A 15837-nucleotide genomic window follows, 5' to 3' on the forward strand; every position below is an offset into this window, starting at 1 on the left:
AGCTCGAGTACACCAAAGAAGTCACCTTTGTCCAATTTGAAGACTGTTTTTGGGAAAAAGAAGAGTAGCAAATCAGGAGCATCTAGTGCCTCTTTGACAATCGAGGACCCAATTCAAGATGATATTGAGTACGAGACCGAGGAAGAAGTGGAACCTACATACGAGCACGACACCGATTCCGAGGAAGAGTTAGCTATCACAATGGCTAACAATGATGAAATCCCCATGGGAGAATGGAAGAAGAGGATGCGCGACGACACTGGCCCGGGACTTGTGCAACCCGCAATTCCCGTGACTGCTACCTTCGAGCTAAAGGGTCATATCCTAGCCTTACTTAAATAAATACCTTTTTATGGAAAAGACCATGAAGATGCCTACAAGCATTTGGACGAAGTCAATGATGTAGCTGATTACTTCAATGTTCCAAATGTGACCCACGAGACTCAGCTACTTCGTATGCCCCCGGTGACATTCAAAGGTGCTGCAAAAGACTGGCTCAAGTCACTTCCCCCCGGATCAGTCACCACTTGGGCCAAGATGAAAGAAGAATTCATTGATCACTTTTGCCCACCTTCCAAGATAGCCAAGTTGAAGAAGGCCATTGCTAACTTTGAACAACAAGCTGGAGAGTCGCTATACGAAGCATGGGAGAGGTACAAGAGCTTACTAAGAAACTGCCTACACCATGACCTAAACAGCCAGCAAGAAGTATCCATCTTCTATGATGGAGTTAATGTCACAACCAGGAAGTTACTAGACTCGCAAGGCCCGCTCACAAAGAAGCCGCCCCCGGTGATCAAAGAATTGATTGAAGAATTCTCTAAACACTCTAGAGAGTACCACAACCCTAGACATGATGTCACTAGGGGAGCCGCTTATGCAGCTACTGAAGACTTATCCGCGGTCATGGCTATGCTAAAAACCATGGATAGGAGGATGGATAAGATGGATCAAACAATCCATGCTATTCGGGTGGGTTGTGAAAACTGCAATGGGCCTCACCTCACTAGAGACTGTGATTTAGATGAGAATGGCAACAAGAAGGCGCAAGTGTGTTACTCAAGTGGAGACCGATATGATGAAGACTGGGGCAACCAAAAGAAAGATTGGCTCCCTTATGAAGAGTACAAGAAAGCCAATGAGGAAAGGTTTAGGCAAAAAGGGAGAGGGTTCTACCAAAAGGAGGAGCCGGTGCAAGAAAGGAAGCCAAGCTTGGAAGAAATGCTCACCAAATTTGTAGCTGCTTCAGAAAAAAGACATAGTGACCATGATGCTGCAATTCAAGAAACAAGGACCATGCTTAGGAACCAGCAAGCATCTATCCACAATATAGAGACACAGCTTGGGCAACTTGCTCAACAAATCAACCAAAGGTCACCGGGCGAACTTCCTAGCAAAACTGAAAATAACCCACGAGGCGCGCACATAAACATAGTCACAACAAGAAGTGGGAAGATAATCACTCCCCTAGCACCTCTTCAGACTGAATCATCCAAGAAATCACAGAAGGAGGAGGTAGAAAAGCAAGCAGAGAACCAAGACATAGAAACTGACAGCTCTACTCGCCGAGTACCACGTATGGACTCGGCGAGTACATCACAAAATCCCACCGAACAAATTCCTGAAAAACTTTACCAGCCTCCCATGCCATACCCAGCCCGAGCCAAGAAGGAGAAGAAGGAAGAGGAGTATCAGAAGTTTCTAGATCATATCAAGACTCTTCAAATAAACATACCCTTCATTGAAGCCGTGATGCAAATGCCCAAGTATGCAAAGTTCCTTAAGGAACTTCTCACTAATAGAAGGAAGATGGAAGAGGTGAAGAAGGTAGTGCTCAATGAAAACTACTCAGCTGCCATGCTAAATAAGCTACCAAAGAAGAAAGGTGATTCGGGGAGTTTGACTTTACCTTGCCAATTTGGCAACTTGGCCACCATTCATGCCTTAGCCGATTCGGGAGCAAGTGTGAACATAATGCCATATTCATTCTTTAAGAAGCTAGATCTCCCGGAACCAAGGCCAATTCGCATGGCAATACACTTGGCAAACAAGACAGTTACCTTCCCAAGAGGCATATGCGAAGACATATTAGTCAAGGTGGACAAATTCGTCTTTCCCGCTGATTTTATCGTTCTAGACATGGAGGCGGATCCACAAGTGCCCATCATCCTTGGAAGGCCCTTCCTCAACACGGCAAGTGCTATAATAGACATGAGGGACTCAAAGCACACCTTGCGGGTAGGAGAAGATTCAGTCACATTTGGGGTAGACCAAGCTATGAAGTATTCAAGGAACAGTGACGACACGACATTCTCAATCGATATGCTTGACGAATTATTGGAGGAAGGCATAACTGAAGATTCCAGCAAGTTCATAACTGATGATGAAGAATTTGATCCAGAAAAAGACTTGATGGAAATTGAAAGACTGCTGGAAGAAGCGGACTATGAAGAATTGGTGAAAAACACTGATAGTCCTACTCGCCGAGTAGGACCGATCTACTCGCCGAGTTCCTCTCTAGAAAAGGCAGAAGTCGTGAATACAGCCACCAACTCGCCGAGTACCCTACCTGCACTCGGCGAGTCCAACAGTCAGAACCAAAAAACGAAGCTTAAAACTTTACCAGAACATTTGGAGTATGCCTTCCTTGAAGAAGGCAACCAAAAGCCTGTAATCATAGCTGCTGACCTGTCCAATTCTAAAAAGGAAGAGCTAGTGCAAGTGTTGAAGAAGTGGAAGCGGGCCATAACATGGAGCATCATCGACATCAAGGGAATCAGCCCATCCTATTGCTCCCACAAGATCAATCTGGAAGAAGGAGCAAAGCCGGTTGTATAGCACCAAAGAAGGTTAAACCCGAACATGCAAGAAGTAGTCAAGAAGGAAGTGGTCAAACGCTTAGATGTGGGAATTATATATTCCATTTCCGACAGTCCATGGGTGAGTCCGGTCCAAGTGGTGCCCAAGAAAGGAGGGATGACAGTCATAACCAACGAAAAGAACGAACTAATTCCGACACGAACGGTAACCGGTTGGAGAGTGTGCATCGGTTATCGAAAGCTAAACAATGCCACTCGCAAAGACCATTTTCCCTTACCTTTTATTGATCAAATGTTATAAAGACTATCGGGCCATAGCTATTATTGCTTTCTAGATGGATTTTCGGGTTATTTTCAAATACCCATAGACCCAATGGACCAAGAAAAGACCACATTCACTTGCCCAAGTGGGACTTTTGCTTATAGACGCATGCCTTTTGGGTTATGCAATGCACCCGCGACTTTTCAAAGGTGTATGACAGCTATATTCCATGATATGGTGGAAAAATTCATGGAAGTTTTTATGGAAGACTTTTTCATTTTTGGATCTTCTTTCCATGATTGTCTCACTAATCTTGACTTAATGCTTGCTAGGTGTGAAAAAACCGACTTGGTCCTCAATTGGGAGAAATGTCATTTTATGGTCAAGGAGGGTATAGTGTTGGGCCACAAGATTTCCAAAATGGGAATTGAAGTGGATCGGGCAAAGATTGACACCATTGCCAAATTACCCCCACCAACTAATGTGAAGGGCATTAGGAGTTTTCTAGGACACGCAGGTTTTTACCGGCGTTTCATAAAAGATTTTTCCAAAATAACTAGACCTCTAACACAATTACTACTAAAAGATGCACCATTTAATTTTACTAAAGAATGTTTAGAGACATTTGAATTTTTAAAGGAAAAATTAACTAATGCCCCGATCATTATTGCACCAAATTGGAACTTACCTTTTGAGATCATGTGTGATGCTAGTGACTATGCATTAGGAGCTGTCCTTGGTCAAAGGGTTGATAAGTACTTTCAACCCATATATTATGCTAGCAAGACTCTAAACCCAGGCCAATAAAATTACACCACCACTGAAAAAGAATTATTAGCTGTGGTGTATGCCTTTGACAAATTCTGCCCTTATTTGGTTTTATCTAAAACTACTGTTTTTACTGACCACTCGGCTATCAAGTATTTGTTTTCCAAACAGGATGCCAAGCCAAGACTGATACGATGGGTGCTACTTCTTCAAAAATTTGACATAGAGATACGAGACAAGAAGGGAATGGAGAATGTAGCAGCTGGCCACTTGTCAAGGCTTGAGAACCCGCAATTGCAAGAAGATAAAGTTGGAGACGACTTCCCGAACGAGTACCTTATGGTGACAGTGGGAGAAGAGCCATGGTTCGCGGACATAGCTAATTATTTAACTACAAAATACATCCCGAAATATTTTAGCAGTCAACAAAAGAAGAAATTCTTTGCTGAAATAAAATATTACTTTTGGGATGAGCCATACCTCTTCCGAAGCTGTGCGGATGGGATCATACGAAGATGCGTATTCGGGAAGGAAAGCCGGAAAATACTAGAGCATTGTCATAACGGTCCCACGGGTGGACATCATGGAGCACATTACACGGAAAAGAAGATCTTTGACATTGGGTTTTGTTGGCCCACAATTTTTAAAGATGCAACCCAATTTGTCAAAGAATGTGATGCTTGTCAAAGGGTGGGAAACATTTCATCTCGAAATGAAATGCCACAACATAGTATCCAAGTATGCGAGGTGTTCGATGTGTGGGGAATTGACTTCATGGGACCATTTCCCATGTCCAAAGGAAACAAATACATACTAGTGGCAGTGGATTACGTATCCAAATGGGCGGAAGCACAAACATTACCAACAAATGACGGACGGGTGGTAGTACGGTTTTTAAAGAAACTATTTTCACGATTTGGAGTCCCGAAAGCCCTTATAAGTGATCGAGGCATAAATTTTGCCAATGATCAATTGGAAAACGTGTTAAAGAAATATGGGGTCACCCATAAGTTTTCCACATCATACCATCCACAAACTAGTGGACAAACCGAAGTGACAAACCGAGCCTTAAAGCGAATTTTGGAGAAATCGGTGGGGAGCAATCGCAAGGAATGGTCGGATAAGCTAGATGATGCACTTTGGGCTTTTCGTATAGCTTTCAAAACACCTATTGGTACCACACCATATAGGTTAGTTTATGGAAAGCAATGTCATTTACCGGTGGAGCTAGAACACAAGGCGTTTTGGGCTTTGAAGAGGTGTAATTTCAACATGGAGGAACTAAAGAGCAACCGGTTAATGCAAATGAATGCTCTTGAAGAGCTAAGGAATGATGCATACTCTAGTTCATGGATTTATAAAGAGAAGACCAAGATGTGGCATGAAAAAAGGATTAAAGATAAAGAAATTCATGAAGGCCAAAAAGTGTTGCTCTTTAACTCAAGACTAAAGCTTTTCTCGGGAAAAATCAAGTCAAGGTGGGATGGGACTTTTATAGTGAAGACGGTGTTTCCACATGGTGCTATAGAGCTATTATCAAGATATGGAACGCCTTTCAAGGTCAATGGTCATAGGGTTAAAAAGTATAAAGAAGGAGTCCCCCGAAATGAAGGAATGGAAGAGTTGCTGCTGCTGGAAGAGATTGCAACCACGTAGAAGGGGAGGAGTCCAGCTAATGACTCCCTAAAAAGAAGCGCTTCTCGGGAGGCAACCCGAGTTTCAAGTTTGCATTTTCTTTCCTTTTCTTTATTTTCATTATTTTTTTCTTTTCTTCATCTATTTTTGAGAACATAACTGCTTGAGGACAAGCAATGCCTAGAGTGTGGGGTGGATGGTTTAAAAAAAAAGAGAAAATACATTAATTTTTCAAAATTGTCAAAAATATTCAATCTGTAAGGTTTACTCGCCGAGTAGGCACGTATACTCGGCGAGTACCTGCCCGAGTAACCCAAAAAAACGCGTAACTGCATTTGTACTCAGCGAGTAGGTCCTTTCTACTCGGCGAGTAGCCGATTTACACGGGTGAAATATAAGTCTGTAAAAAAGAGGGTTTTTCACCCATTTCATCTCATACTCGCCGTGCACAGCAAATCCTCGAGCAGCCTCAGGCGATTTTCGTGATTTCATCATATCTCTCCAATTTTCTACTCGATTCTCGTCATTCAACCAAAAAGGTAACATCTTTATACTATAAACTCGTTAAAGGTTCGATCTTTATCATAGATTTGCCCCGATTTTGCTTGATTTCGGATTTGGGGGTTTCCTCAAATTCTAGGGTTTCAAACTAGCCATAAATTAGGTAATGTTAGGATGAATTTCTTTATGATTTATGGTTAGATAGGTCATTACAACAAACCCCTATGAAAAATTTGGGTTTTTGGACAGTTTATACAGGACCGGCACCAGCACAGTCCCGATGTTCATCCTACTCGCCGAGTAGGTCGTGTACTCGGCGAGCAGATGACTATTCAGACCCAATTTCCTTGTTTTTAATTACTGGGTATTGTTTGTTTATGTGTTTTTTTTTGATGTTTGTATGTAGGAACAATGTTCAGAAGGGGGCAGTCTTCTCGCGGGGGAAACCAAAGTGATATCCCATGGCTTTCTTTTCAACAACTAACTTCCAAGTCATCACAAACAAGGGCCAAGAACAGATTGGAAGCGCTCAAACAGAAGGAAATTCATTTACCTAACGCAGTTGATTGGGGGTGGTTAGGAAACGTGGGATTGGAGGAGGAGCTTACGCCTTACTTGGTGAAAGAATGCAGTTTGGGGTATACCACCATCACATGTGATGGGTGGTTACAATTATTCAAGATTCAAGAATCCGTGTATGTCGAGTTGTGTTGGGAATTTTTCGCTACCATCTTATTCCGAGGTGCTAGTGAGTATTACAATTCCAACACAATCTCTTTTTCTTTGGGCGGGGAGCTGCGACAATGCAGCATGGCTGAGTTCTCTTGGAGGTTAGAAATCTATGACCAGAGCATGATGTTGACTAAAGACTTTGAAGCCTTCTTGGAGAACTGCCATAAAGAACTTCCGGAGGCAGTGGTGGCTTCAACATGGTGGAACCAGATCGCTAACCGAGTGTATATTCCTTCCACCGCCCAAGAAGGCCACATTTGCTCACCAATCCACCGCCTCATTCACCGATTTGTTGCCAGCACCATCAACCAGAGGAAGGATTGGGACAAGGTCCCAACCCTTGACATCTTCTATTTATGGAGTATCATTACTCCCGACGCCTTTTGCAACCTCCCTTATTGCATTGCCAAATTCCTCGCTGAAGGGGCGGTTAAAGAAAAAGTCAACTCAAAAATCAATGGAGGCATGTTTGTGACTAGGCTAGCGAGGTCGTATGGGATTTTGGATTTGCCACAAGCTCGGGCACTCATGGTTATCCACCCTCCACCATTCAACACTGCACTATATCGGAGGGCACGGATAGTCGAGAAGTTTGGCGATTCCTTCACTATTCCACATGAAGACGAGCCGACGATTCCCGAGGAGCCGGGAAGGCGGGTCCGACAGCGTAGCGAGTGGGTGCGGGAAGACCCACCGGTTATTCCAGTGGAGGAGGATAATGACGGATGGAACCAATTGGAGTACCGCCGCTACTTGGACGACATTGGGTGAGGGGTGAATTACAATAACCAATCTTTTGAATACCTTTTTCAATAAATGAATATTGTCCCAAGACCCGGTCCCGGATATCCATATATTATGAATTGGGACGAGCGAATGAGGAGAGGAGATAGAGAAGGAGGAAGTGGCGCGGGAGGAGCCGATATGGAAGATGAAGGATGAAGAATTTTTTATTTTATGTTTTTATGTTTATGATGTGTTGGTTATGTTTTGGACAAATGTTAAAACACTTGGATGATGTTTGTTTTTGTGGGTTGATTATTATTGTCACTTTTAGTTGTTTAATTTTTTTCAGGATAGAAGATTAGGAGGCATGCTAATTTGTGAGGGTCAAGAAGGGATTAGGAGATTTTCAAGAACAAAAATGGAGTTTTGTCCTTAGGATTGAGTCCATGAAAGTTGAGAGCAATAGAGTGTGCTATTACTGAAGGAAATTAGAAGAGAGGGTCAGTTTGCATTTCCAATTTCAGAACCAGAGTAAAAGGGAACGTCAGCTGGACCAGTTTTGGCAACACAGCGTCTACTCGCCGAGTGCACATACTCTACTCAGCGAGTACATGAGTTATTAAACGATATCGATCTAAGCCATGAGCTACTCGCCGAGTCCACGCTACAACTCGCCGAGTATACTACCAAATTTCGATTTTCAGAACTGCTTTGGGCACTTTCACTGCAACATTTACTCACTTTTTGGGAGGAATTACCATTGGAGATTTTCGTAAGAAGCTTGTTCTGTGAAATTTTCAAGCTATCAACCACACAAGATTTGACACCCGAGCCATGGATGAGCTGTTCCCATGGCTAAAGTCAAGAGAAGAAGGAGCTAAAGAAGAGAGTATCAACTTATCGACTGCTACCCCAGGGGAGTTTGTTCCAATTCCCTCTATATATTTGCATTTTTATAGTATGCAATGAGGGCATTGCATAAAATAAGTGTGGGGTAGGGGGTTAGTCACATATTAGAAAATTTAGAATCTTAATTTAGGATAATTTTAAAATAAAAAATATACTTAGGGATTTAAATTAGAAAATTTTGGTAAAAACAAATTAGGATTCCATATTAGAATTGTGTTGATGACTGCATGAAAACCCAAATGTTTAGTTGAGCCTATATACGTTCTAGTACATTTGTGGCCTCCTTATTCCAGTGAAATCATGGGACAAAAACACGACCTCGCTCAGCCTGAGGGATGCAATATGTTTAGCAGCCTAAACCTGAAATGTATCTAGGAAGATTGTTATCGTTAGCCAATAAAGGTTGAGATTGAGCGCCCCTGCTTAAGCATGTAGGGATTTGAGTGAAAAAAAGTGAGGTACATGTTAAAAAAAAGAGAGAACTACAAGAAAAGTTGAAGAATTTTGGAGCAAATAAAGTGAAGATCAAAAGATCAAAATTCCGAAGATTCAAAAAGTTGAAGATACCAAAAATCAAACAATAAAGGTGGTGAATTCAACGAAATCAAAGATCAAATTATCAAAGGAAGTGAAGAATTCTAAAAGAGCTCCATAGTGGTATCAAAAAGTTGTAATTCTAGATTATATATGCTTGGGTTGCTCAATTAAGAATATCTTGAGGGTAAGAGGTTTCTGCGGATGGATTCGGAGGGTTGCATAAAATGAGCATAGTTCGGGGTGAGTGAAAGGGAACAAGGGAAAGCAATTGAAGGTGAGTACACGAGTCTACTCGGCGAGTCCAGCTGAATATTCCAGAAGATAGCCACGACTCCTGATTTAAGACGGATAACAACAAGTCTAGTCGACGAGTTGGGTCTGCTACTCGCCGAGTACACCTTGTTTTGAGATATCTATAAAAACCAAGCCTTTATCCAATGGGACTACTTTTCTGGCGATTTTTGAAGATCCTTCTGCGATTGAGAACCCTGGAAGACGCTGAGGAATTCTAATCTTCAACCTTTTGAAGAATTGAAGCAACTAGGTTAATCATTCCACTTAGCTTTAGGATTTGAGTATGTCTAATCTAGTTAAACTTGTTTTTGTGTGTGATTTTACTTCAACTATGAGCTAATTTCGTTTTTGTTTCTGTTTGGGGAATACCAAGGAACTCCTATGGTTTAATTCTTAGTTTTTGATTAATTGTTTATTGGTGATCTATTAAATTAAGTTTGTTAAAGACCCTTATGCATTAATCACGATTATTTTCTGTTAATTGGAAGACAATTAATCTGCATGAACATCTCTTAGTTGTTAACCTCATATGTCTATGTGAACACTAATTCATATGCTTAGGAATAATGATTATGAAACTAAGATTAATAAGACAATAATTAGATTAATGTGTGAGCTTGTTTGAGAAACCATCAAAGAAGAGGTTAATTGAATCACTAAATTGATTAACCACTACAAATCTTATTTAATCCAAATCATTAATCTAGGGAATTAATTAGTTTAAACACTTGATCACCGCTTAAATTAGTTAATTGTCTAAGGGTTAGGAGTGAATTGGTAGCCAATAACAATTAATCTATCATAAATACAAATAACCATAGGAGTGAATTGGTTGAACCTAAATAGAAACATCTTTATCAAATTTGGTGAATTAGTTGTTTAGTTAATTAAGTGTTTTATGGCGTGCTTAAGTTTCTAGTCTTGTAAAACTAGAAGAAAACCTTTTACTTTCATTAATTGTTTTAGTTAAAATTAGTTATTAGTTTAATTTTCCGTTCCCTGAGTTCGATACCTTACTTACTAAACTATACCACTAAAAGATAGGTTCACTGTCTTTGTGTGCTAAATTTATTAATAAAAAGTAGGGATAAAACAAGTGCATTTTACACACATCAGTTTCTAATATATCGTATGTTGTATTTTAGAGGTAGATCATGGTGAGGACACGTCATGCGCCAGAGAGCAGCGGGACTAGTGATGAGGAGATCCGCCGGATTCATCCATGAGGAGGTGGCTGCGGCCATCAGGGCAGAGATACCAGAGATGTTCGGGTCTATTAAGACCACGTTGATTTAGACTTTTGACGAGCGTTATGCCGCTCTTTCTGAGGCTGCTGTTGCAGCGGCCACCACAGCCGTCGCTGCTGCTAGGCCGCAGGGGGGTGACTCGTTGTTGTTCAGGGAGTTCAGCAACACGAAGCCACCAGAGTTTGATGGGACACAGGATCCGATTGTAGCGATGAAATGGGTATCTTACATTGAGGGGTGTTTCCATACATGCTCGTGCCCGGAGCACTTGAGGGTTCGGTTCGCGCTGAACCAGCTTCGCCTAGGGGCAATGGACTGGTGGAAGTTCGTGATAACACACTATTCTCCAGCAGAGCTTGCTGCGGTGACCTAGGAGAGGTTCACCACCATGTTTCATGATGAGTACGTTCCCTCGGTGGAACGGGATCGGTTGGCACAAGAGTTTTTGACCCTCAAGCAGGGTACGGAGTCTGTTACGGTTATTACAAGGATGTTTCATGAAAGGGTGATGTTCTGCCCTGAACACGTGTCTACTGAGCAGGCACGTATGAGCCATTATTTGAGTATTTTGAGGAGAGATATTCGAGAGTTCGTGGCGAACTCCTCGTACCGGACATTTTCCGAGCTTCAGGAAAATGCCCGGAAGAGGGAGATCGAGCTAGAGACTCAGGCTAGGGAGGAGGCAGAGTCTCAGGGGAGGGATCGGCGACTGGCACAGTCCCAGCCGGCAGCCAAGCGGGCCAAGCCTGTTGATTCCAGAGCAGGGAGCCAGAAGGGCCACACTTGTGGAATGTGCGGCAAGGGTCATGATGGAGTTTGTAGAGCTGGATCTTGCTACAAGTGTGGCAAGGAGGGCATATGGCCAAGGACTGCCCCAAGGGGTTTGCAGTGTGTTTCACTGCAACCAGACCGGAAACCAGAAGGCCGAGTGTTCGCTACTGCGAGGGTCAGCACAGGGAGCTTCTCAGGGGTTTGCCCCTGCTGCTGTTAGAGCTTCTGATAGTCGGCCGGTGAAGACCCAGACGCCGAAGGCTCGGGGGAGAGCCTTCCAGTTGACTGTGGAAGAGGTCCGCACAGCGCCCGATGTTGTGGCTGGTATGTATTCTTTCATGTATTTATTTTAATGTTTGAGATTTTGTGCTTATATCATGATATGCGTAGGTACTTTTCTTATGAGTTCTGTACCTGCTTTGGTGTTATTTGACTCGGGTGCAAGTCGATCTTTTATATCGTTGGCTTTTAGTCAGCACATCAGTATTAGTCGAGAGGCGTTGAGTCGACCTCTGAGAGTCTCCATCGCCGATGAGAGAGCAGTGTATGCCACAGAGGTGATTCGAGGATGTGTACTCGATATTTTTGGTGTAGAGTTTCCTATTGATTTGGTCCCGATTGCGATGGGGGACGTCTGTGTCATTGTAGGCATGGATTGGTTGAGCAGATTTGGAGCGGTTATCGACTGCGAGCGGCAGCTGGTGACTATACGAGACCCAAGTGGGGGAGTTCTTATGGTGTACGGCGAGGGTACCCGTCCCGATTCAGCGTTTTGTTCGGCTTCTAGAGCGAGGCAGAGTCTACAGCAGGGCTGTAGTGGTTTTGTAGCGTATGTGATGGATACGAGAGTTGGTGCAGAGAGACCGAGTACGGTTGAGGAGGTCCCGATAGTGCGTGAATTCCTGGATGTCTTTCCCGAGGAGTTACCGGGTGTGCCTCCCGAGAGGCAGGTTGAGTTTCACATTGATTTGATTCCAGAGGCAGCACCTATTGCCAAGGCGCCATATCGCCTTGCACCTCCAGAGATGCAGGAGTTATCCTCGTAGCTTCAGGAGCTGCTGGGGAAGGGGTTTATACAGTCGAGCAGCTCACCGTGGGGAGCACCGATCCTTTTTGTGAAGAAAAAGTATGGTTCGCACCGAATGTGCATAGATTATCGAGAGCTGAATAAGTTAACAGTCAAGAACCGTTATCCTTTGCCGAGGATCGATGATTTGTTCGATTAGCTGCAGGGAGCATCTTGGTTTTCCAAGATTGATCTGAGATCTGGATATCATCAGATGAGGGTGTGCAAGGAGGATATCCAGAAGACCGCATTTAGGACTCGTTTTGGGCATTACGAGTTCGTGGTGATGCCATTCGGGCTCACCAATGCGCCTGCAGCGTTCATGGATCTCATGAACAGGGTATGCAGACCGATGCTGGATCAATCAGTGATTGTGTTCATTGACGATATTTTGGTGTATTCGAAATCCAGGGAGCAGCATGAGGAGCATTTGCGAGAAATACTCAGCATGCTGAGATCGGAGAGGCTTTACGCCAAATTCTCCAAGTGCGATTTTTGGTTACGAGAGGTGCAGTTTCTTGGTCACCTCGTTAACCAAAAGGGGATTTTGGTTGATCCGGCCAAGATCGAGGCGGTGATGAGTTGGGAGGTGCCGAAATCTCCTTCTGAGATCAGGAGTTTTCTAGGGTTGGCCGGCTATTATCGGAGGTTCATCAGGGATTTCTCCAAGATTGCTGTTCCTCTCACCAGGTTGACCCGGAAGGGTGTGGTGTTCAGCTGGGGCCCAGAGCAGCATGCCTTATCTGAGACTCTTCGCCAGAGATTGTGCAAAGCCCTGGTGTTGGCTCTTCCAGAGGGGATGGAGGACTTCGTGGTGTATTATGACGCATCGATATCTGGGTTGGGCGCGGTGTTGATGCAGAAGGGGCATGTGATCGCGTACGCATCGAGGCAGCTGAAGCCCCATGAGGTAAGGTATCCCACCCACGATCTAGAGTTGGGGGCTATGGTGTTCACCCTCAAGATTTGGCACCATTATCTATATGAGGTTCGGTGTACGATATACACGGACCACAAGAGTTTGAAGTATTTGATGGATCATCCAAACCTGAACATGCGTCAGAGGAGATGGTTGGATGTGGTCAAGGATTATGATTGCGAGATCCTATACCACCCGGGCAAGGCTAATGTGGTAGCCGATGCCCTGAGTCGTAGGGCAGAGAGCGCCCCGATTCGGGATATTTTTATGAGATTGACGGTGATGACTCCGGTGTTGGACACCATCAGAGGGGCTCAGGCTGAGGCAGTGAGACCGTAGAACCGTAAGAGAGAGCGAGTTATCGGACAGGTGTCGGAGTTCGTGACCGATAGCAGAGGGCTTATGACCTTCCAGGGTCGGATTTGGGTACCGTTTGTTGGAGGAACGCATACCATCTTGATGGAGGAGGCGCATAGATCGAGATTCTCAATCCATCCCGGGGCCACTAAGATGTTTCTGGATCTTAAAAGGGAGTATTGGTGGCCCTGTATGAAGAGAGATATAGCGTGGTTTGTTGAGAGGTGCCTAACCTGTTGTAGGGTTAAGGCCGAACATCAGAGACCGCATGGTAAGTTGCAGCCACTGGAAGTCCCAGAGTGGAAATGGGAACAATTATCCATGGATTTTATCACCAAATTGCCGAGAACGGCGAGGGGTGTCGATGCAATTTGGGTGATAGTAGACCGCTTGACAAAGAGCGCTCACTTTCTCGCCATTAGTGAGAGTTCTTCTACGGAGAAGTTAGCAGAGATATATGTGAGAGAGGTGGTATCGTGGCATGGGGTGCCGATCTCGATTGTGTCAGATCGAGATGTGCGTTTCACTTCCATATTTTGGAAGAAATTCCATGAGGAGTTGGGTACGAGGCTGCATTTTAGTACCGCATACCACCCACAGACTGACGGTCAGAGCGAGCGGATGATTCAGACGCTCGAGGACATGCTCCGAGCATGTGTGTTGGATTTTGGCGAAAGTTGGGACACGTATTTGCCCTTAGCGGAGTTCTCCTACAATAACAACCATCATTCGAGCATTGGTATGCCGCCCTTTGAGCTGTTGTATGGGAGGAGGTGTCGGACTCCCATTTGTTGGGGAGAGGTAGGGAAACGAGTGATGGGTAGCACGGAGATTGTGCTTCAGACGACAGAGCAGATACAGCAGGTTAGGCAGAGATTGTTGACCGCTCAGAGTCGCCAGAAGAGTTATGCGGATAGGCGACGATCCGAGCTTGAGTTCCAGGTCAGTGATTATGTTCTCCTGAAGGTATCTCCTTGGAAAGGAGTGATTCGATTCAGGAAGAGGGGCAAGCTAGGGCCCCGATATATTGGGCCGTTCAGAGTGATTGCGAGGGTGGGCAGGGTAGTGTACCGCTTGGAGCTACCTGCGGAGTTGGAGCGGATTCATAATACCTTCCACATGTCTCAGTTGAGGAAGTGTATAGCCGACGAGTCGGCGGTAGTGCTGTTAGAGGATATTCAGGTGGATGCGAGCCTGAACTACGTGGAGAGACCAGTTGCGATTGTGGATCGGAAGATCAAGGTTCTGAGGAACAAGGAGGTGCCTCTGGTGCAGATTCAGTGGCAACATTGGAGAGGATCCGAGTTGACTTGGGAGCCAGAACGGGAGATGCGTGAGCAGCATCCGGAGCTATTTCAGGGATAAGACTTCGAGGGCGAAGTCTGATTCAAGTGGGGGAGAATTGTAACCTCCGAAATTTTAGGTATTATATTTATATGTTTAATTTCAAGTTTTGTGGAAGAACTCGGCGAGTTGATGCGTAGACTCGCCGAGTAGAGACGCGCATCATTATCCGGGTGGATGGCTAGACTCGGCGAGTCGCCGCAAGGACTCGGCGAATCCATGCTGTTTAATGAAACCCTAATTCCTCGGGTTTGGGGCCTATTTAAAAGGCCTTATGGTCATCATTTGCGGCTACCATACCCCAGAGAGAAACCCTAAGTGAGCTAGAGCGTTTGTGAGAGGAAAGGAGTCATTTCTTGATCATTGTTGGTTTTTTTGCAAATAGAAGAGGACCAAGACAAGAGGAGGCTGAAGAGGGTGCTAATCCAGTGATTCCAGGGCTCAGAGACTTCATTTTGAGGTATTCATTCGACCCTTCTTCAGTTTATGGTGTAATTCTTAGAGTTAGGGCTTTTTAACCCCTTTAGAGGATGGTTATATGGAGTAATTGGTCCCTTCTCGTGTTGGTGCTGTAGATATGGACCCAAAGAGGTCCAGAGACCCTTTTCCCTTGAGCTTTATGGGTGTTAATGGAGGTTATGAACTTAGGATGTCATTTTAGAGGCCATATCTTCAAATAAGGCCTTTGAGCCTTTGCATGAACACCAAGATGTTAGCTTTACGTTATTATAATGCTTTGGGAAGCTGGATCTCTGGTTTAGAGGAGCGGATCTGACCTCAAGAGGTTAGTTCAGCTTGAGCATGGCATGGACTCGCCAAGTCCAATAGCCGACTCGACGAGTAGGACGAGGGTTTTCCCGATAATCACACAGTTGGTGACTCACTAAGTAGGGGAAGCGACTCGGTGAGTCAGAGGGAATCTAGAGGACAGAGTGCACGATGGTACTCGC

At 44.4% G+C, this 15837-nt stretch overlaps 1 non-coding gene across 1 annotated transcript; it reads right to left on the bottom strand.

The window, feature by feature from the left end:
• Window positions 1-585: 585 nt before the first annotated feature.
• LOC111918269 (small nucleolar RNA R71) lies at window positions 586-692 on the bottom strand. Its single transcript, XR_002859139.2, has one exon. It is a non-coding gene; the product is annotated as a small nucleolar RNA R71 (small nucleolar RNA).
• Between the last annotated feature and the right edge of the window lie 15145 nt (window positions 693-15837).

This window comes from Lactuca sativa, chromosome 9 (assembly GCF_002870075.4).
Source record: "Lactuca sativa cultivar Salinas chromosome 9, Lsat_Salinas_v11, whole genome shotgun sequence".
Taxonomy (NCBI): Eukaryota; Viridiplantae; Streptophyta; class Magnoliopsida; order Asterales; family Asteraceae; genus Lactuca; species Lactuca sativa.